The sequence below is a fragment of the Staurois parvus genome, unplaced genomic scaffold (assembly GCF_062004578.1).
Source record: "Staurois parvus isolate SC_StPar_1 unplaced genomic scaffold, SC_StPar_1.0 ptg000166l, whole genome shotgun sequence".
In the NCBI taxonomy this organism is placed as follows: Eukaryota; Metazoa; Chordata; class Amphibia; order Anura; family Ranidae; genus Staurois; species Staurois parvus.
The window spans coordinates 868743-893187 of record NW_028317962.1 but is presented as its reverse complement, the minus strand read 5'-3'; the positions used below and the strand labels follow the sequence as shown (position 1 = coordinate 893187).

At 43.2% G+C, this 24445-nt stretch overlaps 1 protein-coding gene across 1 annotated transcript in view; it reads right to left on the bottom strand.

Moving 5' to 3' along the window:
• LOC149462799 (histo-blood group ABO system transferase 2-like) overlaps positions 1-12221 on the bottom strand; it is a 136561-nt gene extending 124340 nt beyond the window's left edge. Inside the window, exons 1-2 of the mRNA XM_089676324.1 lie at positions 12051-12221; positions 190-295 (exon numbers count right to left, since the gene is read on the bottom strand). The gene's annotated coding sequence lies outside the window, so the exon portion shown is untranslated. The remainder of the gene's footprint in view (positions 1-189; positions 296-12050) is intronic.
• Positions 12222-24445: the final 12224 nt, after the last annotated feature.

The following is a 24445-nucleotide window of genomic DNA, read 5'->3' as shown; positions in this document are numbered from 1 at the left end:
TTCAGCATCAACAGCTCTAAAAAATCATATGTCGGTCATTGCTGCAGTTGCAGCAATGACTGAGATTCAACCCTTCCCATTCAAGGATGTACGGATAAGATGGGAAGTCTGTGGGTGGGAAATGGTTAAACCTGAACTTCATACCAATAAAAAAAAGGACAAAATTTTAAATGCAAGAAGTGTAGGTACCTGAATCAGCCTCTTGAAGTCTACTGCACAAGTCTCATCACATCAGCATCTTGTACAACACAGCAAAGCTCAGACTGGAGGGAGGTAGAAGGACAAAGACGTTCACCTGATAGGAGAAGAGAACATAGTAAGCGAAATGAGCTCATCAATCTGCTGTTTATTCTTTCACTGCCCAGTCACAGGCTAGAGGAGCAACAAGACCCAAAAGTGTTATGGCCGCAAAGAAAAATCTGGTCTCCTACCCTGCGAGCCTCTTATGGCTACACCTACCTGGTGGTGACACAGTTCACTCAAGGCCTAAAGTCTAAGCACTAGCTGGTTTTCACCAGAGCTCCTGATGGTGGAGGTGGGTTTTTCTGGGTGCTTGTGACATGTTTGTGGCCCTCCGGATTGCACCACCAAGGGGTAAGCAGGGACAGGGAGACTATGGCTTGGAGAAGGTACATTGGGGACTGATTGGAAAATGGTCAAATCCAGGCAGAGACTGACAACGGGTGGAGTGCAAAAACACTGCTACAGGCTAAGCCACACCAAGGATGTTATTCCAAGAATAAGAGTGCCAGCTCAGCTCAGATCTGGACAGCCACACATCCTAAGAGTCACCTTCATTCTTAAAGTGTTACTAAACCCACAACAGTAAAATCAGTCTGTATATGCAGTAAAGCATGCTTATTATGCTCGCTGTGGAATCTAAGGTGTTAATCCTCCTCATTGTGTAAAAGAGATGCTTGATCCTGTCTTCTCTGATCCTCCTCTTCTACTGTCCGTAATCCATCTGCTGATAGAGCCTTGGGGAAAGCTGCACATGCTCAGTTTGGTGTGTATTGCTAGAGATTTTTTAGTTTCCTTGGGAGAGTGCATGTGATTAGCACCGGGCCACTCAGCACTGTCCAGAGAGAGGGTCAGGGGTCCTGCAGCCTCATAGGACAATCAGGGGAGAATGAAAACTCCTTTTATCAGTGCTCAACAGGACACTGATAGATGTCACAAGACTGTTCTAACTGCTGATGAGAAAAGGTATTTAGCAGTTTATATTTACTAAAATAATTGCACTTCCATGTGTACCATGGGAGACCAGATATAGTGAATGCAGGGTCCTGGGTTTAGTAACACTTTAAATGTGATAAAACAGCCACACGGACATCAAGCAGAGGGAGCTTGACAACAGGTGAGATAGTAGAAGAGAGGTCAGAGAAGTCCAGGTCAGTGATGGGAAAAACAGCAGAAGAGACGTGAGGTAAGGCAGTAGACAAGTGAGCAGTCAGGTCAAATTGCATCAGCGAGGAAAGAGGCAATTGGTATTATAGCTGTTTAACACAAAGAGCTGGCAAAAAGTCAATGCAAATGCCTCTTCCAATTCTGATACTTAATCACTTCCATTCTGAAGCAATCTGTTTTATTTTTCACACTTGTTAAAATCAGCATTTTGGCTATAAAACAACTTAAATCTGTTTATCATATCCATATTTTCACCAAACAATACACTAAAATGGATTTTGTTGCAAACAAACACAAATTAATCCCAAATATTTTTTTGTACAAAATGAAAGATGAAATTAATAAATAAATAGCAAAAATGAAAGATGAAGTTAATAAATAAAAAGCAAATATGTCAAGCCTTAAAACAGTGTGCACCAAAAAAATGGCAATAAATCAGGGCACACAAAATCAATAGGTGACACTTCATACACCTGTACAGCTTATCAGTTTAGATTTAACCGTAAATGAGGCACCTAACAGTATTAAAAAGATATATAGTAAGCACAAAGAAAATGATAAAAAAGCAGCTAGCACAAAGTGGCACACCCTCCTGATCCACTGAAGCATAAACATATAAACAAAGGTGCAGCGCTAGTATCGATCTATTATACAAATATGTGAACTAATATCCAATAATGACATAACATGAATAATAAATAAAGTCCAAAAGAAAGAGTGCAATGTCCAACAATAATGTGTGAATCATTGGTGATCAACGATGTAAGGTGACATCTGTGAAGGGTACATCTGTGACAATCCTTCACTACTATGCACTCACCAGAAGCAAGAAATAAACAGAAATCCCTCCAGGAGATGTAACCTTTCCACTGCAGGAAGTAGATATATGGCCAAATAACGTCCACTGCAACTGGGCTCTATATGGGCATTCCTTAAGATGGATCTCCCCTACATTGGTCAGCAATCAATCCAGAAGTGGCAAATCCTAAAAAAAAGCTCAAATAACAGAGCCCAGAGACAACAGTATATAGTGTAGTATTTTATTCTATAAAAATGCAAAACATCCACGTGGAGCATGAAACAATCAACAATCACTCACAAAGATGGCTGTCGGACCATCGCATGGACTCGGCGGCATGACGTCAGCTCCTCTCTGATGCGTTCCTTGCACACGCACGTTCTCAAAGGGACCCGCCTCATATTACTTTTAAATAAATGGCTGGAGAAGGTTGTATAAAACTAAAACGCTCAGGACTGCTACTGAAGCCTTGAGTTTATTTTAATGCTGAACTCCATGTCTATTGTCCCTTTAAAGTGGTTCTAAAGCCATAAGTTTTTTTTACCTTAATGTATTGTATGCAATAACGTATAAAACCTTCTGCATGCAGTCTCCCCTCCCAAATACATACCTGAGCTGATCTCAATCCAGCGCTGTACATGTGAGCAACAACTCTCTCAGCTCTCTCCATCCTCATTGGTTCAGTGACAGCAGTATGAGCATTGCCTCCTGCTGCAGTCAATCAGAGTCAGTGAGGAGGGGTGGGGCTGAGCCACGCTATGTGTGTCTATGGAGTGGAGGGAAGAGCCCGGAGCGCCAGCAGGAGACCTGAGAAGAGGAGGATCTGGGCTGCTCTGCGCAAAACTATTGCACAGAGCAGATAATTATAACACATTATTAAAAAAAAAAAAGATCCTTTTCAATCACCTTATTATTATTATTATTACTACGAGTTTATATAGCGCCAAAGGGTTTGCTCAGCGCTGTACAATAGGGGGGACAATACATGGCACAGTACAACAACAACAAACAATGTACGAGGGGTAAGAGGGCCCTACTCTTACGAGCTTACAATCTGGCCCAAACAATCTATTTACTGCGCTAACAGGTGCCTTTGCTGGGTGTGCTGTATTAACTGTATGTAGCCTCACTTACATACATTATACAGCTCTGTGTTCCGGAAGTGGAACAGAGACTTCCTATCCTACTCCCGTTACAAAATAGAGTCAGGCTGAACGCTGATCAGCCATTGATGGGGAGTTTTGTATTCTATTAATGAATACAAATCTTCCTCTGATTGGCTGAGGTGGAGAGGCAAGCAGATGACAAATTCAGCCTCGGCCAATCAGAGGAATCTTTGTATTCATTCATAGAATCTAAAACATCCCATGAATGGCTGAGCAGCGCTCAGCTTGACTCTTGACCAAGACACAAAATCCCAGTCCCACTGCCGCAACATAGCGCTGTATATTGTATGTAGTGGAGTCTACCTACAGTTATTACAGCATGCCAAATTAGTGAAGTAAATACTCCAGGGGGTAGGAGATGAGGCTTCTATCAGCAGGGAGCACAGAAGTGTATTATGTACCAGGATAAAACCAGACACCTCAGCACTGGCAGTTCTGAATCTCGGCTGATTTCTGTAGATCTTGTAGCTCTGTATTGGCTGTTTTTTGCTTTCTGGATACTGGGACTGCTGTGACTTCTAGTCCCATATTGTCTGTTGCTGCTTTCAGGGCACTGGGACTCCCCTTTTCCCCTACCATGTAGACCCGTCTCTGTTGGAGACACTTGCTGGCAGAACCTGTGGGGGTCCAAGACTGCAATCTATCCTCCAGGATCTCCCTCCTCTGCCTGCCTAGGCCCTCTTCCCAGTGCCACATAAAGGTCAACCCGGACCTCCAACTTTCCCCGAATCGAGCAACCTCACCAAGCAGGACTCTGCCAGCCATCACCCTGCTGTTTGTCCTCTGACCCTGTTGCTGCCCTGCTGCCTGGGTGTTCTCCAAGATTCATAGGACCTGCCCTTCCTGCTTAACTGGTCCCTGGTGCCCATTCTGACTCTTCACCTGCTGCTGGAAACTCTACGACCATCAGAAGCCACTTTAGATGCCCTGTAATTCCTGCCCTATAAACCACTTTCCTTTGATTGCTTTCTTGTGAAATGCTGCCCTATTACTGATATCCTGTCCTTACTGCCCTGTGTCCCTGTTGCTTGTCCCTTGTTCTCCCTGGATTGCCCCTTGTGCACCTGGACTTACTGGTCTTTGTACCATATTTCCACTATTTCCCCTTGTGCCATATTTCTGCCCTGTGGACTATTTCCCCTTGTGCCATATTTCTGACCTGTGGACTATTTCCCCCTGTTGTGCCATATTGCTGCCCTGTGGATTGTGGACATACCTCTTCGTTCCAACGTAGCTCCCTGTCTGGATCATACTGCTATATCATGAACTTGCTGTGTGCCCTCTATTCCTCCTGGATTGCTATCTGTAGACCCATGTCTTACTGAACTATCCACCCATATATCAAAATCTCCCAATAAATGCCCGCATGTCAGGGTCTGTGGTATTTGTCTTGGTGTGCTCTCTCTCTGCGCTCTAGTTTGTCACATTCATCTTTAGAAAAAAAAATGCACTTAATTCGTCAGGGTCCCTAAGGAGTCACTGAGTTATGGGTCACCCTAAAGCTATGCACAGCCATGCAACATGCATTTTCATCCACACTTTGCACACAGGAGTCATTACATAGTCTTTGAGCTTGGTTTTGTGATTTTATTATTGGGCTTAGAACTTGGATGGGGCCTAGGAGTATATGGGATGCCCGAGGAACAGCAGAAACTGAGGACAAACGCCTTAGCAACTATGTACAAAAAATTTGTATAGCAACAGTCTCTTCGTTAAGAGCACCAAATAACTCTCTGGTGTACCTCCTCAGACCCTGGATGATTCCTCCTGTTCACCCAGCTGCCTGGAGGGTATCCCTGAGCAAGGGGGCCCAAGAGATGTAAATATAGCACAGTCCCAGATGAAGACTAGCTGGGTATTGCACCTGACCGCCCTCTCCCCTTATCTGGCCCAGGGGGTGTAGGAGCACTCACTCTGTCTTTCCATGTTAGCTTGGTGGGTTGGTGGCTGCCTTGAGGCTTTATGCTGGGCTGGCTCCTACCCTGCTTCACAGACTGTCCTCCCAAGGAGACGATGGGACAGAGGATATTCTCCCTTCCAAAATCCTGCCTGCAGGTGGGCTCCCCTCCCTGGGGCCCCCTCCCGGAGCTCCATACTCCAGCTCCTTACTCCATCTTCCAGCTAACACTCACTGACTCTGCTCCCAGGCTCTGTGATAGGGGTTGTTTTGGTCACCGTGCCCAGCCTCCTGCCAGGGGATTGGCCAGGATCCCTTAAGAATGCAGATCTGAGCCTCCTGCCCTTCCGCGACCCTCATCCAGAAAGCTCTCAGGTTTCTGGGGAGGTGGCAGGGCTCCAGAAGTTGTGACCTTCAGAACCTCGCTAGCCTGTCCTGAGGTGAACTCCTGCCTCACTCACAGGCTGACTCATCCCAGGCTGCTACTCAGCCTCTGCCTAGAAAGAAAAAAAACAAACAGCCTAACTAACTAAAACCTGGAGGGCATTACATTGATGTAACATGTAACATATTCTAAAGGTGAACTTAACCTGTAACGATCTACAGTGGGGATCGAAAGTTTGGGCACCCCAGCTAAAAACTTGTATTAATGTGCATAAAGAAGCCAAGGAAAGATGGAAAAATCTCCAAAAGGCATCAAATTACAGATTAGACATTCTTATAATATGTCAACAAAAGTTAGATTTTATTTCCATCATTTACACTTTCAAAATAACAGAAAACAAAAAAATGGCGTCTGCAAAGGTTTGGGCACCCTGCAGAGTTAATATCTTGTACTGCCCCCTTTGGCAAGTATCACAGCTTGTAAACGCTTTTTGTAGCCAGCCAAGAGTCTTTCAGTTCTTGTTTGAGGTATCTTTGCCCATTCTTCCTTACAAAAGTCTTCCAGTTCTTTGAGATTTCTGGGCTGTCTGTCACGCACTGCTCTTTTAAGGTCTATCCATAGATTTTCAATTATGTTGAGGTCAGGAGATTGTGAAGGCCATGGCAAAACCTTCAGTTTACGCCTCTTGATGTAATCCCCCGTGGATTTCGAGGTGTGTTTAGGATCATTATCCATTTGTAGAAGACATCCTCTCTTTAACTTCAGCTTTTTCACAGATGGCATCAAGTTACCATCCAAAATTTGCTGAAATTTTATTGAATCCATTTTTCCTTCTACTCGTGAGATGTTCCCTGTGCCACTGGCTGCAACACAACCCCAAAGCATGATTGATCCAACCCCATGCTTAACAGTTGGACAGAGGTTCTTTTCATTAAATTCTGTGCCCCTTCTTCTCCAAACGTACCTTTGCTCATTCTGGCCAAAAAGTTCAATTTTAACCTCATCAGTCCACAGAACTTGTTTCCAAAATGCATCAGGCTTGTCTATATGTTCATTTGCAAAGTTCAAACGATGATTTTTGTGGTGAGGACGTAGAAGAGGTTTTCTTCTGATGACTCTTCCATGAAGACCATATTTGTACAAGTATCTCTTTATAGTGGAATAGTGTACCACAACTCCAGTGTCTGCCAGATCTTTCTGGAGGGATCCTGCAGTCAAACGTGGGTTTTGAATTGTTTTTCTCACAATCCTGCGAGCTGTTCTGTCTGATATTTTTCTTGGTCTTCCAGATGTTGCTTTAACTTCCACTGTTCCTGATGACTGCCATTTCTTAGTTACATTCCGAACAGAGGATATTGACATCTGAAAATGCTTTGCTATCTTCTTATAGCCTTCTCCAGCTTTGTGAGCGTCAACTATTTTCAGCTTCAGTTTTCTAGACAACTGCTTAGAAGAACCCATGGTGCTGATTGTTGGGGCAAGGTCAGATGAGCCTGGGCATTTAAAACCTTTGAGATTGACATCCCCTGGTCTTCCCAGACGATGATTGAGAACAATCCATGACACTGGCAGGTCTCAGCTTGGCAAAGGGGGCAGTGCATGCTATAAATTCTGCAGGGTGCCCAAACTTTTGCAGATGCCATTTTTTTGTTTTCTGTTATTTTGAAAGTGTAAATGATGGAAATAAAATCTAACTTTTGTTGACATATTATAAGAATGTCTAATCTGTAATTTGATGCCTTTTGGAGATTTTTCCATCTTTCCTTGGCTTCTTTATGCACATTAATACAAGTTTTTAGCTGGGGTGCCCAAACTTTCGATCCCCACTGTATATACAGTAGCTCTTTCAGGTGTTCTCCAATCATCTCTGTGGTCTAAGATACCGAAAGCGACGAGGGTTTCATCACTTCTGGTTTCACTCAAATGTAAACAAACTATTACCAGCTTGTTAAAGCATCTGATTAAACAGATCTTGGTTTGATCAGACACTTTTAAGGGCAGAGGAGAGATCTGAGGTCTACTGTCTCAGTAAAGAGCGCCTGTCACTACTCCTGCTATCACAATGGGGTGTTGTTCATCCCTTGTGATAGCAACAAAAGTTATATTAAAAAAATTTTAAAGATAAATTAAAAATGAATTCACAATCTGCAAGTAGTTGGAATCAACACTACGTGCTCTTGCTGGCCATAGTGACTTGATGGTTGGAGTCTTTGAAGTTCAAAATTTGCAAATATTTTAAATATACATGAAAGCTCATTTTACAACTGGAAAAACATGTCAAATTTGTATTTGTATATTTAGTTGGTAGTGGAAAGACGCATCACCTGCTCAAGGACACATCAGGAGCTCAATCAACAGGCTGAACTGTGCTTGTCAGCAGTTTAAAGACTGAATGCTTTTTTGTCATTGTTTGGTATTAGCCTGGTACACTCATTAAAATTGTCCTAAGTTGACAAAATCAATGCTATTTCACACCTCAACAGACTCCCTCCCCTTTATAGTGTGAAGACTTTTCCACATAGGCAGCAGGGTTTACCGCCCTCTGAAAAGCAAATGGGGCAAATCAATTTTAAGAGGGCCAAAGAGTGGTCCTTTGTCCCTAAAGGAAAAAAAAGCTGCTGATAACATATTAGCTGGAGTTTGGCTTCATTTTTTATTGTATCGAATTCTGCTAGTCCATCTAACACTTCCCACCCCCCAGACTGACAAATGTTCCTATCCAAAGGCACCCCTGTGCGCCTTCATCCAGACTGGGGGCACTCTAATACAGAAGGTGTGTTACTGGCCAGATCACCAGGTGAAAACAGAGGAGAAAAGCCTAAGAAAAGAAAACTAATGCAGTCACCACATCTAATGATTGATAAGCTGCAATATATTATATTTTTAGTTTCGAGTTTAATACGGCTGCATGCTACAAACTCCTACATTTTACAATATTTAAAAATATATAATTAGGTTTAATAAAACGCTAAAAAAAATACTTAGGAAATCATGTATACAAAGGGCCTCTCTATTTCACATAATCAAGATTTAAAGCTGATGCTTCAGTAAGCATTAACATTCCAGTTTCTTGAGCACATCACCCAAACATAAAGTCAGGGTTAGTAGCTTGTTTAGTCTTAGAGCGGCATTTCTCAACCTTTTTAATGGAGGTCTTGAATAACGCCTTCTTCAAGGCTAAACAACAGTATCTTTCAACTCATATTATTGCCCCCTGGGATGCATCATCACACTCATTGCCGCTGCCGTGGAAAAAGAGGATTGCAAATTCTTACAGCGGGACAAAACCCAAAACTAACAATGTATTATATTGCAGCTTACCAATCATTAGATGTGGTGGCTATTTTTTTGTTGTCTTTTTTTAGGCTTTTTTCCTATGTTTTCATCTGGTGATTTGGCAAGTAACACACCTCCAGTATTAAGCTGGCCATAGATGGATCGGAATCCGAGCGGTTCAGCAGTGACTGGCCAAATTTAAATCCATCTATGACCATTCCCACTAGAGAGACGTGCATCTAAAGATTGGTTGCACTCAAACAGGAATGTTGGAAATGTTTCATTCGATCATCGCTACAGCCAGGGGAGGACTGACCTTTTGGGCATTGCCTGAGGGCCCGAGGTCAGTAGGGGGCCCCCCTTGAAAGGCTCACTGTCCAGTAAAAGTGTGGGGAGCGAAGGAGAAGGCAGTCGCAGATCCCGACCCAGACGTAGCTCACCTGTCATTTCACATGGTGGCAGATTGAGTCGAGTCCGGACACTGTGCTGGTGATGGAGCCAGTAGGAAGTGAGAAGGTGAGAGGCGTATCATCCATGGGTGCGGGGTGTCCCCCCCCCCTGACCCCATGGATGAAATGCATCAGAAACAAAGTTGGGGGTGATTGGTGCAGTGGAGGGACAGTGATAGCACCGATCTCCCTGCAAGGATTTCAATGAAGCAGCTGAAAGCCGCAGGAGGGAGAGGAGGAGAAACGGCTTCCAGCTGCTTCACTGAAATCTATACAGGGAGATCGGTGCTTGTCACCGTCCCTCCACTGCACCGATCCTCCCTTCCTTCCCTTCCTTCATTCCTTCCTTCCTCCTTCCCTCCCTTCCTTCATTCCTTCCTCCATCCATTCCCTCCCTATCTTTTCTTACTTCCTTCCCTTCTTTCCTTCCTTTGTTCCTTCATCCATTCCCTCCCTCCCTTTTCTTCCTTCCTTCCTCCCTCCCCTCCATCCTTCCTTCCCTCCCGTTCCTTCATTCCTTCCTCCATCCATTTCCTTCCTTCCTCCATCCATTCCCTCCCACCCTTTTCTTCCTTCCCTTCCTTCCTCCATCCCCTCCCTTCATTCTTTCCTTCCTTCCCTACCTCCCTTCCTTCCTTCCTTCCTCTTCCTTCCCTCCTCTTCTTTCCTTCCATCTCTCCCTTCCTTCCTCTCTATCTCCCTCCCTCCCCACCCTTCCCCTTCTTTCCTTCTTTCCTCCATCCATTTCCTCCCTCCTTTTTCTTCCTTCCTTCCTCCCTCTCCTTCTTCCTTCCCTCCCCTTCCTTCATTCATTCCCTCCCTCCCTCCCTTTTCTTCCTTCCCTTCATTCCTTCCTCCATCCCCTCCCTTCATTTCTTCCTTCTGTCCCCTTTCTTCAGTCATTCCTTCCTTCCCCTCTCCCCTCCCCTTCCTTCAATCCTTCCTTTCTCCCTTCCTCCCTCCTTTCATTCCTTTTCTTTCATTCCTTCCTTCCTGCCACCTTCCCCTCCCTTCATTCTTTCCTCCTTCCCCTCCTTTCATTTCCTTCCTTCCTTCATTCCTTCCTCCATCCATTTCCTTCAACACTAGTTTTAACTAAAAAACGGTGGAAAAAAAGACAGTGGTAATAGCTTTTTTTAGTAGCGTTTAGGAGCATTAGTGTTTTATTAGAATTTTTACAGTACATGGAAAAAAAGCTAGAAAAAAGCTGTTAGGAGCGTTTTAGCAGTGTTTAGGAGCATTTAGATTTTCTGCTGGAGAAATGCTCCCAAAAACTCGACAAAAATAATTTTTTCAGCTCCTAAATACTGAAGCTTGAAAAATGCTACTAGCCTAAAATAGTGTGCATGGACTCATAGGATAACACTAGCTTCTAGGAGCAGAACAAAATGCTGATAAAAGCTTCTTGGAGCTTAAAAAATGTATCCCCTAGTTATATCCTGTATTGTTAGGAGATGTACCCATCTTCACTTTATTTGCCTCTTTAGCAGCTTCAGGGTTGGCTCACACCAGAGCACGGTGTAGAAAAGGCATATTTCCTGCACTGAAGGTGACCAAACCGCTGTTACAATCTGCATGTGTGTGCCAAATAATTTTAACGCCACCTCACAGATCACAACGCAGTGCGTCTACAAGCACCAAATTGCACAAAACAGTAGTACCATGCAGTTTGATGCAGTGCGTTCTTTTACAGTAGTGCTGTGCCTTTACACTGACCCTCAATCTTCTTCCCCTGTCAAGCAGGCACACAATGGTAAACACTATTATTATTATTATTATTATTATTATACAGGATTTATATCGCGCCAACAGTTTGCTCAGCGCTTTACAATATAACGGGAGACAATACAGCAATACAGTTCAATACAAGAGGGCCCTGCTCCTTGGAGCTTACAATCTAAGAGGGAGAGGCTAGTGGTAAAAAGGGTAGTAACTGTGGGGGATGGACTGGTAGGAGGAGTAGAAGATTCCATTTTTAGCTGAGGGCAGGATAGTCTTCCTTGAAGAGATAGGTTTTCAGAGATTGCCTAAAAGTGAGCAGAGTAGGCGATAGTCTGATAAATTGGGGTAGAGAGTTCCAGAGGATGGGGGAGGCTCTGGAGAAGTCCTGGAGATGAGCATAGGAGGAAAAGACAAGGGAGCTAGAGAGCAGGAGGTCATGTGAGGAGCGGAGAGTATGGTTTGGGTGATATTTGGAGACAAGATTGGTGATGTAATTTGGGGCAGAGTTATAAATAGCTTTATATGTTATTGTTAATGTTTTGAATTTTATTCGTTGGGCAATGGGAAGCCAGTGGAGGGATTGGCAGAGAGGGATGGCAGATACGGAACGTTTAGTAAGGTGGATGAGTTTGGCAGCAGCTAGCTTTGCTCTGCAAAAAAAAATAAGCCTGAAAATGCTGACACAGCTAAACGCAGCTATCTGCAGCTAAAGTCAAACTTCAAGTATCTGCAGGAAATATTTCAATTCTTTAAAGTGCAGATTATTGGTGTTTAGCTGATATCAGATACAAATGTCCATGTGAATGTAGCCTGGCCACACTCACCCAGCCCTTGTGATGTCTCCAGTACAGATCACTTAGCAATCCTCATTTATGAAAGTAAATAGGAATGATGTTGGTGTTATTAATGTATGTTACTGTACAATCCCCAGTAATGTACAGAAACTGACCTTGTACTCTGCTAATGTAAATCTTCCTCCATTGTCTGCTCAGTCCCTCTAGGATCATAGAAGAGTAGAATTCTGCGTATGAACTTGGATGCAGGGGAATGTTGATGTTTTCCTTAGCTCCTTTCCTATCAGTCCCACCACGGGACTGGGAGTCCATCCTGCATACAGATCCTCCGAAACACAGCTGATATCCTCGCGTTCCTCTCAGTACTGTTAAAAACAAAATTAAAGATCACTGGATTTCACAGTCTATTAATAGCGGTGATAATATTACCATTATGTCCGGACATACGGTATGTTTAATATCCATTACTGCAAATGTGATGACAGTTCTGGAACTGCAGTCAGGGAGGATGCTCATGATAGGGCCTGTTTACAAATAAACATGCATTAATTATTAAAAATCATTACTTGTCGGGAGCATCCCCTAGAATATTAGCACTCGCTCCACTTTTGACTAGGTTCACCCCTATACAGGACTGCAGGGACAACCTAGGTTACCACTGAAATGGCCCTTACTAGACATGTACGTTTTGTTACAAATCAATTTGATTTTCAGAGATTCGGATGTATACAGGACATAGTAGAGAATGTCAACAAATCCAAAAAAGTTATAGCATTTGTTTAATTTGTTTCATTCAGATGGCATGATGTGATAGTAGTTAGGGACCATGGGGGAATAAATACATTTTCTAATTCGTCTGATAATTCAGATTTGAATAAACTTGTGATTTAAATTGAATTTGTAATCATCAAGGTGGGGTTGATTTACTAAAATTTGAGAGTGCAAAATCTGCTGCAGCTGTGCATGGAAGTCAATCAGCTTCTAACTTCAGCTTGTCCAATTAAGTATTGACGAAAAAACCTGGAAGCCGATTGGTTTCTATGCAGAGCTACAACAAATTTTGCATTGTCCAATTTTAGTAAATCAACCCCAGTCAGTCAGATCAGTACCACAGTCTAATACAATTCTTAGGTTTGAAAAATTCTGGGCTGATGAATATTTCCTTATATTTTTTCTGTTGCGTCCAACAATATCAAAGTTTTGATATACAAATAACAAATGCACCCTAAATATCAAAACTGAAAATTAATATATAGAAATCTTTCAAACAAAACTGAAAAATACGAAATGAATGCCAAAGATACTAAATTAATTCTGAAAACGAATAGATTCAACATAACAAATATGATGAAATGAAATTCTTCAATGAACAAATGCATCCGAAAGGAAATGAACATTTCTGGCGTACGCATGTCTAGCCCTCACAGGCAAAATCAGCAATCTATACTTGACTCAGGGGATGTGCCTCCAGAGAGGCATTGATGGAAGGTCATTTGAGCCAAATGTCCTGAATTTCTTGGGACAGCCCCTAGACTCATACAGGTGAAACTCGAAAAATTAGAATATTGCACAAAAGTTCATTTATTTCAGTAATGCAACTTAAAAGGTGAAACTAATATATGAGATAGACCCATTACATGCAAAGCAAGATAGTTCAAGCCGCGATTTGTCATAATTGTGATGATTATGGCTTACAGCTCATGAAAACCCCAAATCCACAATCTCAGAAAATTAGAATATTACATGCAATCAATAAAACAAGGATATATGGCACTGATAGGTGGCACTGATAGGCAGCACTGACTGGCACTGATAGGCGGCACTGACTGGCACTGTTAGGCGGCACTGACTGGCACTGTTAGGCAGCACTGACTGGCACTGATAGGCGGAACTGACTGGCACTGATAGGCGGAAATGACTGGCACTGATGCGCACTGATAGGCGACACTGACTGACACTGATAGGCAGCACTGATAGGTGGTACTGATTGGCATTGATAGGTGGCACTGATGGGTGACATTGAAAGGCAGCTGAGATGGGCACTGATATGTGGCATTGATGTGCACTGGTATGCACTGATATGTGGCATTGATGTGGCACTGATGGGCACTGGCACGTGGCACTGATGGGCACTGGCATGTGGCACTGATGAGCACTGACAGGTGGCACTTCTGGTGCCACACTGATCATCAGGACGCGTGACAGCTCGAGAGGAGAGAAATGCCGATAATCAGCATTTCCGTGTTTACATGTGATCAGCTTAATTCGTGGAAAAAAAAGGATGTAAATTTCATTTGGGTGCAGCATTGCACGACCGCGCAATTGTCAGTTAAAGTAATGCAGCGCCAAAATGCAAAAAATGGCCTGGTCAGGAAGGGAGGGCAAGTGGTTAAACAAAGTGAGAACTTATCACCTAAACCTAATTACAGTTAACAAGAGCTGATGCCAGGAAATCTTAACCCCACATACTGTATGCTGGAATTTACCCCCTGCACATAACACATCGCTCCAGGAAGGTAGTTCCACTATGCCCAGTATGCTAAGGGTCCCAGAATCAGTTCCTCCAGCTCAAATTGCATGTAAAGGGTAGATGGTATAATTTATGACCAGCCAGGTACCCAGGGAAATGATATACTGTAACTCTCTTAAGGAAAAGTTCCTTGTAACCCCAAGACGGGGGATCTCTTTAGTGATGGGTCCATAGTTGGGAGGAAGCAGGTTGGCCCCCTAGGCCCTCCAAGAACCCAAGTCACAGTGGTATCTGTGACATTTCTCACCCCCCCACCCTCCCAAAGATAGATAAACCAGGTCCCAAGACCACTAATTGGTCTGTATCTGAATTAGTCGGGCATTATAACTCCACACATTCTGTCGACAGGACCTCTCACATCTGCCCCTGGGGAAAAACAAAGCCTGCTCTGATTCCAGCTCTTCTGCTGGAGGCTCAATTGGTTGTTCCTCCTCAGCAGAAAAGTCTATTAAATCCCCAGTCTCTGTGCAAATCTTTGCAGACATGACACCAGAGACTTTGACTAGAAGAAGATCTCTGAAACCATTATTAGATCAGATGCGTAAAAAAAATGTAATGTATAATTGGGGTTTCCCAGCATGCTTGATTAGGTGGAAGGATGGACAATCAGCGAGGTTGCTATTCCCAGAAGATCTAAACGTGTTTTGTGAAAGACTAGATTTACAGATAACACATATTCCAGGATGGTTTGAATGTGTTAAGGAGAGTGCAGATTTAGAAAAAGATAAGTGGCATTGAGTTCCCAAACAGAGACCAGAGAGGAAATAGAGGATATATGTAAGGTATATTGGTCAATATAGAAGGAGGACAGGGCAGGGGGAAGTTGAAGGAAGGTATTTTGAGGAAGATAAGTAGAGTTTTAATCTTTCTCCTAATCTTCTTAGTAAATCTATGGTGGGACATCAGAAGGCTCAACATGTCACTGGTTTTGTGACCCAAAGATTGAAGATAGTGGTCTGGATAGGTGTATGTGTTGCAAGTCTCACCCTGAAAGAGGAATTGAGTGTGTGATTAAATCCACATCTGGGTTAGAGTATGGGCCAAAGGGTTAAAAAAAAAAAAAATAGGGAGGGGAGGTTGGGGGAGTGGGAGGGGATCTGGAAGGGAGGGAGGGGAGGAAAAGGTTACTCTGAAGATATCCTCTTGTCCAAAAATGTATATATCTTCACTCCTAAATTGGCATATAGACAGAGAATAGAATTAGTAGAAGAAATGAATGTGATCACATTTATGACATAATGTGAAATGATTGAATACCCCGATTAAAAGGCATAAGATCCTTAGCGAAATACATCAACGTTCCATTGATGTAGTGTTTCTACAAGAGACACACATATCTCAGGATACAAATGTTAAGCTATACTCTAAATCCCATCCAATTTGGTATTATGCTGACTCACCAATAAAACGGGCAAAAGGAGTGGCAATATGGTTAGGAAGAAATGTAAGATTTACTATTAAAGATAGATTGGTAGACCAAGTGGGTCGTTTCCTATTCCTGAGAGGGAAACTACAGGGATTAGAATGTACATTAGCAAATATCTATTGCCCTAATAAGAACTCAGTGGTATACCTTGAGGATCTGCTGAGAAAATTTTAAGACTTTAAGAGTGGTAGTCTGATTGTGGCAGGAGATTTTAATTTCTGCATGGATCCTGGGTTGGACACAACATCACTTGTGCAGAGGGGGAAGGTAAAAGTCTTAAGTCACTTAAAAAATGTTGTCAGTGTCAATTGATGGACTCCTGGAGAATTAAACATCCAAGAGTAAGGGATTACACCTTCTTCTCTTCTGCACATGGGGTATACTCAAGGTTGGACTATATAATGATAGAACATAGACTCTTGGAGTCTTTGGTGAAATCCAACATCGAGGTAATCTCAATATTTGACCATGCACCTGTCACAATGAGATTATGGCTGGGAGGGGAGCAGAATGGAATTAACATGTGGAAATTAAATGAGAAGCTTTTACAGGAACCAGAGACAGAAATAAATACAGTGGGGATGAGGTTTTGATGTTGGTGTGCTGTGCCTTTTTTTCTCCACACATAGTGTTGTGTGTTCTTCCCAAACAACTCCATCTTGGTTTCATCTGTCCACAGTATATTTTGCCAGTAGTGCTGTGGAACATCCAGGTGCTCTTTTGCAAACTTCAAACGTGCTGCAATATTTTTTTTGGACAGCAATGGCTTCCTCCGTGGTGTCCTCCCATGTACTCCATTCTTGTTTAATGTTTTCCTTATTGTAGATGTGTCAACAAAAATGTTAGCATGTGCCAGAGATTTCTGTAGGTCTTTAGCTGACACTCTGGGATTCTTCTTTACCTCATGCAGCATTCTGCGCTGTGCTCTTGCAGTCATTTTTACAGGACGACCATGCCTAGGGAGAGTAGCAACAGTGCTAAACTTTCTCCATTTGTAGACAGTCTGTCTTACCGTGGACACATGAACATCGTGGCTTTTGGAGATACTTTTGTAACCCTTTCCAGCTTCATGCAAGTCAACAATTCTTGATCGTAGGTCTTCTGAGAGCTCTTTTCTGCGAGCCATGGTTCACATCAGACAGTGCTTCTTGAAACCAGTAAACCCAAAACAGGTGTGTGTTTTTTAAGGGCAAGACAGCTGTCAGCAACACATCCAATATCATCACACTGATTGGAGTCAAGGTTGGCTCACTCCTGGCTCCAATTAGCTTTGGGAGAAGTCATTAAGCTAGGGCCTCACATACTTTTTCCTCCCTGCACTGTGAATGTTTACATGTTATGTGCAATTAAACCATGGCAACATCTAATGTTTGTGTAGTATTATGTTCAGCAGACTGTGTTCTTCTATTGTTGTGACTTAGATGACGTTCAGAGCACATTTTATGCCCAATTCATGCAATACTCCACATAATCCCAAGGGGTTCACATACTTTTTCTTGCAACTGTAATAGACCCTCCGACTACCAGTTCTACCCTGCGTAGCCTCCATAAAAGTTTTAAAGTTTCTGAGTTATCATCTACCCTTAGCCCCTTTACCCCAGTCAGGCTCAACCGACTTTTCCTTCTGGCATCTCGAATGTCTATCTGGCTGTTTAATGGCCCCATAACAATATGATTGCTCAGCAATTTTTTCAAAAAGGGCATTTTGCGAGTCTCAGCGCGCTTTCAGTTCTCTCTAACACAACATCATTCTGTTTTGGTCGTATATGCAAATCCAACACTTTCTGAATGACAGAGGCAACTGGTCTTCTTTTATGCACCTGCTTACCTCTTTCAAAACGCTCTGTACGAGACAATTACCACACAGAAACAGCTAATATCAACAATTTATCGCTTGCAGTTCAGCTGTTACTCAACAAAATCGAGCCAACTTGTGAGGCTTGGGAAAATGATCTTGGTCAGAACCTAAATGATGATTGGACAGAAATAAATCATCCTTAATGTTACTGTACAAGCAAATTGTTATAAACTTAGATCACACAGGTGCAGGATGCCTACTGTCAGGATGCAAACTCCGACCGATGTTGGAGATGTGAGGAGCAGGAGGAGGGCTTTTTACTTTGACGTGCCCAGAGATACAGTGCTTTTGGAGAACAGTACATGACACGGTTCTCAACGCTCCCATTAGAGGTTCCTCTGGCTCATTATCTTCTCCACTTCTCCACTCTGCCTGCTCTCTTATATTATAAACCAGTGATGATGCATATGATTAATGTAGCCAAGGTATGTGTCCTAGTCACCTGGCTCTCTAAATGTGCTCCCTCTGTGAAGGAATGGCTTATGAGAACTGCGCTCAAAGTGGAAATGGAAGAACTGCTTCATGATTCACAGGATACAGTCCCGAAATGTAAAAATACCTGGGTATGTTGGATGCACTTTCAAATGGTTCTCTCATTGACTCCCTTCTCTCATTGTACACGCTTGGGCAGTCTGGGTGCAGACTGGGGGATGGGGGGGGAGTCGTGAGTGGACTCCTTCATTACAATTTTATTCAATCTGTCTCCATTCTTCCCCCCCATTCTTTTTTCTTCCTCTCTTTCTCTATTTTTTCTCTTGCTACGCTCTTCATTTCCCAGGTTTATCACTCCCACCCGCCCAGCTGAACCTGTTGTTGATTTTTGTGCAACCCTTGTTATTGGCTCTGTTCTTCCCCCCAGGAAACATCCTTCCACTACCCATGACTTATTCTTCATTTGTTTGACAGGCACCGGGGAATCATATTGTTAGCTGTAGCCCGCATGGTTTCTTGGGAATTGGCATGTGCATGTTTGTTATACAGTTGGGCTCGGAGGTATGCTAGTTTAATTTGCACATTCCCTGGAGCCTGAATCTCCCTTCATGTTTCCCCAGGTTCTATGATTTTTTTTTTTTGTTTATTTGTTGTTTTTACATTTCCAGTGTCATTTACTGCTTACTTTTTTGTACCAGCAAACAAGTACTTCACATGCTTTGATATATTGTACATTGTGACTGAGCTGTCTTCTGAGGGCTTGCTGTGCCCTATACCCTCGATTGTATATTTCTTTGTTTATATGTTGGATTCTGTATGACGTTTCAATGAAGTGTATATGGAAAAAAAAAAGATAGATAGATAGATAACCGAATTACATATTTAGCATCTATGCAATGTTGTCGCCAACCTTATAGCTATCCACTGTTGACCCATTTAGCACTGCATTCCCAGAACTTGCTGCATGACTATCTTCCTTGCCAGAATATATCCATTTGAAGGTCAGTAAATAAAAGTCAGAGAAGAAAGAATATCAACTTCTGATTTTAAAAGACAGAATAGCATGTTAATATATTGTTTCAGATCACATAATTTAAAAAAAAAAACATTCTTGACAATTTTGTATGACCTAACAAAAAATATAAGTTAAGTCTTGTGTATGTCCAAAACTTGTTTTCTTTTTTTTTTGGGGGGGGGGGTTCTAGCTATATCCCATTGGGGAGATTTTCCCTTTATTCCTTTCTTATACCCTATAACAATATTGATTTTGTATTCCTATAGGGACCAGTTTTGAACTGCAGTGCACTCATGAAACATGTATGCTGAAAGGCTTTTGGTTCTTAAATGCAGTCTATATTAATAAATTATTTATGAGCACTATGTGGTAACAAATAGGTTTGTTATCTTATTATGGGGAAAAAATTACTTATAGTACATGACTCTTTCTTATTTTGTACTCTAGGGAAATGTGGACACTCACAAGATCAATTTTTTTTACTACTGACACCACAAAGAGTCCAAGAAAATCTTTCACAACTCATTCAGTATTGAATGCTCTGGCTGGTTGTTTGGCATCTTTATTACTATAAATATTTTGTAACTGCAGCTAATAGCAAACAACATACAACATGATATAAAAATAATCCTGTAGGTTGCAGATAATGTGACTACAGGGCCCAATAACAAAAGAAGGTTAAAGTGACCACTCAGCTGTTCAACTTTACCCTAAAAGCTAGGTTCTGTTTTAACACCTCCTTCCCCCCTCCTCTCCCACTTTTGGAGTTATTTGTTTGGGGGGGAAGGGGGGGCAGGGTATCTAGAATCCGCTCCAACCACCTAGGTTGCACAGTGGGAAGCACCGTGGGAAGCCAACTGTGAATCCGTAAGTAGGGGTTGCTTTGAAGCAGGGGTCTCCAAACTTTCTAAGCAAAAGGCTAGTTTACTATCCTAAAGACTTTAGGAGGGCCAGACCGGAAAATGTCCCAGCATCAGTGGGAGTAAACAATGCCCAATCTTTGGTGTTAGTGAGAGGAATTGTGCCCCATCGATGGTGTAACTGGGAGAAATTGTGCCCCATCATTGGTGTCATTGGACCCCATTCTTGGTATCATTGGGATAAACTGTGCCCCATTGTTAATATCATTGAGAGGAATTCATTGGTGTCAGTGGATTAAATAGTGTCCCAAAGGCCAGATAAAAGCAAGCAAAGGGCCGCATCTTGCCCCCGGGCTGCAGTTTGGAGACCACTGCGTTAAAGGAGGAGGACTGTTAGGAAAAAACTTACAGTGCGGTAGTCACTCTCAGATGCTGAAACTTACCCTTAGTACAGTTCTGTTGCCTATTCCTATATCAAAAATTGTTAGTAATTGCAAGCTTTTTAGCACACTCCCTACTTTCTTGCATCTAGCAATTGACTGGCCAGGACTTGAGCTCTGCAATGTGGGGAGGCAAGGTGGCATTTTATGTTTCTCCATATCTGCATATGCTGGGATTTTGACTGGACAACTGAAAAGAATGGATCAGCAAAGGAGCAAGGCTAAGAAGTTTATAACCCATACTGGCCCATAGTATTGGGTGGCCTTGAGTTTTATTTAATGTTCTTTTAAAGTGTACTATATACTGCATACAGTATCTGTATGCTACACCTATGGTATGAAAAAAGCAGACTTGCCTTTAGATATCTTCTAAAAGCCAGGAAACCTTGGGCACCTCATTATACAAAGCTTGATTTCCCTTCCTCCTGGCAAGCTCTGTACTGTCCTATCCTAATTCCTGCTCTTACAACTGTCATTTACACAGGCTATCCATAGACCAGTAGTGAGGTGCAGGAGGTGAAGGACCCCTCCTAACGAAGTGAAATTGAGACGTGTGTGATATCAGGGCTCTACAATTATATAATAATAATATAATATAATAATAATATGCCTGCTTTCCATGGGCCTATTTACTTAAAAAGGTATACAAGAAAACAAATAATCGAGGTGTCCAACAGGCTGCAGCAGCTGTTTACAAGTTTATTTTATAGACTGTGTGGCCAAGAGCTGCTTCAATTTAAAAAGGCAGCAATAAGAAGGCACTGCCTGGCAACTCTCTGTCACGTACCTGGATAGTGAGCCTGACGTGAAGAGGCAGACCTCTCGTACAACCCCGGCTCGGGGACCTCCTGGGAGTGGAACAGCGGTCGCAGGAGCTCGGGGGGGTAAGAGGGCCTGGGGATCTGTCCGGGTGATAGCTGTTGGACTGATGAGTAGCAGACCAGAGTAGGGTGCAGATGGATCCGTGCAGGATGGATGGATGCGGGTGCACTGTGTAGCGAGAAGCAGAGTCAGACGGGCCGGGTTCGGTATTAGACAAGACAGATCAGGCATGGACGGCAGGCAGGAGAATAGTCAGATCACAGGCCAGGTTCAGCAACCGGAGGTCAATCAATCAGGAGCAGGCAGAAGAGTAATCCAAGGACAGGCCAGAAGTCACGGCAGGAGACGATTAATTGGAAGTCAGGAACAGGCTGGTTTCGGCAACAGGGAACAATCACAGAAGTCAGGAACACAAGCAGGGGAAAAGACCATACGGCAATGAGACATCCACAGCAGCCAGTTTAAATAGCCCGCTTGGCGGCAGCATAAGTGACAGGCGGGCACCTGCTTGTGTAAGGGTGCATGCACGGGCATAAGCGCAGCTGCGCACGCCTCTGTCCAGGCACCCGCACATCTGTTCGGCTTGCCAGACAAGGCGTAATCGTATATTCGTGCGCCGCGGAGCTTCACCTGTACTACTGGAAGGCATTTCCTGACACTCTCTGACCCACAGAGGCTTATGACTCTAGCTCTTAGGCTCAGCTTAATGAAAAGGCAACAGAGACTGAGGTCCGAGGGGGATGACGTTAGCTATACCTGTGGGTGGGTGCAGCACATAGCTGCATCAGTAATTCCACAAAGTCCAGTTGCAGAGAAATGAAAACTTTTATTAAAGGAACTGCTCAACTTCACAAGCAGCCCAGCGGGGAGAGCACCATGCCAAGAAACACTGCAGTTCTGTGCAGCATGAAGGTAGAGCAGGTTCAGATGCACCAACAGAATTTGTCTCAGAAAATGCAATGTGGTCTGGCTGATCTGGTCTCAATGGGGGGCTTCCAAAGAAGGTGGCTTATCCATAGCCTGTTACTACTCATCTGGATCCTCTCCCTGCCACTGATCACTTTCCTTGTCAGACGGGTGCTCTTTCACTGCACTGTCCACTGTGCAAAATACGCACCAAACCCTGGGGGCAGGAATGTAAAAAGGCCCTGTTGACCCAAGATGGCCTCCAGGGGTCACCTGGATGCAGCATAGCCAACCAAAACATTGCCCCAGAGGCCCAGGGAATCATAGAGAAGCCAGGTTTCTCCTGACTTCCTTTCCAGCTGCAGAACTGCTCCGGTTGAGCACCACCTACAGTGGAGGAAGCAGACAGCACCTGCCTACATGCCTGATGTACTGATGAACATTGCAGAACAATTCTGTAATGGGGCAAATTCAGTATGCTCTGTATTTCTCGATAAATTGTATATATTCACTACATTCTCTTACTTGTTATTTAGCTACGTAAAATAACAGCTTTTACAGCTTTGTTCTCATCAGTCCACCATCTTGGTGTCTTACACTGTCCCGTCAATACATGATATAAGAAAATGGAAACTGGACCACTATTTGACAGAGTATTTCTCTCGTCTCTTTTTCCAGTATCAGACTACTTACACAATTATTTATTGTATTAAGGGCTTATAAGACACCACAATGGCTTCAATGATTTAGATGCAGAAAATCCATATTTGCCTAGATTCGGGGTCTTCAAATTACGGCCATCAGGCCACAATCAGCCCACTAGGACTTCTTTCTGGCCTGCAGCTTTAGTCCCCAGACTCACTGCAGGGATGGTTTCTGCTCAAGCTTTGTGGGGTTGCAGGACCTCTTCTGCATACTCTCCCCGTCAGCAGTATGCAGCGCAGGTTCTACAACCTGACAAATCCACGCCTCCTAGCAGTACCTAGGGAGGACCTGGACAGTATACCTGCAGCTCCTATAGGAGTAGCGCTACAAAATAAATGTTTGCTTTTGGTTTTAATGGCACTTTAAGAGTGCCAAACTATGCATGCCCTTTTCCACCCAGCTTTTCTATTCATATAATGTGCACTACAGCTCCTAAATCTGATCTGTGTTTGAAGGTTGTGCAAATGATTGAAAAGTCCTCCCTCTCCAATCATAGATCAAGTTTCATTCATAGACGCTATGGTACAGCTTCCATGAATAGTGGAGGTGGGCAGAAAGTGTGGGCATAGTGAGGCACTCTTGATGAGTACCTGTGACTAAACTTATGCTTTAATGCTTACCTTAGGTTGAAAAACCTATATATTATATATATTATAATATATATATATTGTGGCAGTGCGGTGTCCTGCCACGGTAAAAATAAAGCTGAAAACCCTGGATTCTCAACCAGGCAGGTTGAGGGGCTCCAGAGAGTTGATTTATTGCAGAGGAAACTGGCTTTTCAGTTTCATCATTTGTTCATTAAGTTTGTTTTGGGATCTGGAGCCTGGAGATTTCAAAGAGATCTGGGAGGGATGAAATCTCCAATCCTGGGACCAGGTTTTGGGATAGGCCAGGAGACTGATTGCACAGGTGTGTGCAGGCCTTTTTATAGAGGCCTAACCATGGTTCTGGGCTCCACCCCGGCAGCTAGGAGTCAGCAGGGCTCCACCCCGGCAGACGGAGTCAGGAGGGCTCCACCCCGGCAGACAGGAGGTCTCTGCCTTGGAGTCAGGTGAAAGCCAGACTAGCTGTGTGCTAGTGGCCATAATTTGGGAAGAGTCTGCAGGAGACAGACAGTGAACTGTGTACAATCCAGGAGGCTGAATCTTTGTTGGTATTTCTTGATGGTGGATACCCCTGCGTGGGAAGCATTTGTGTTATTTGAACTTTCTTTAAATAAAAGTGGGCAAAAAAGCCCTTAAAGAAGCGAGTTGCTGTGTGCTTAAACAAGAAAAGCTCTACCAGTTGAAGCGAGTTCCCACAATATATATATATATATATATATATATATATATATATATATTATAATGGGGCTGCCCCCAATACATTTGAAAAGATGTGGTCAGTCTCCTGAGTCAACATTTTGTCCCACATATTGTATATACCAGAATCCATAGTGTTCATTCCAAGGTTTTATCAGTACATGTCCACAGACTAACTGTCATGTAAGTCCATATAAAACAATTCTGATTTGCAAACTTGAACCATAAATTACAGCTACATAGTTAGACTGG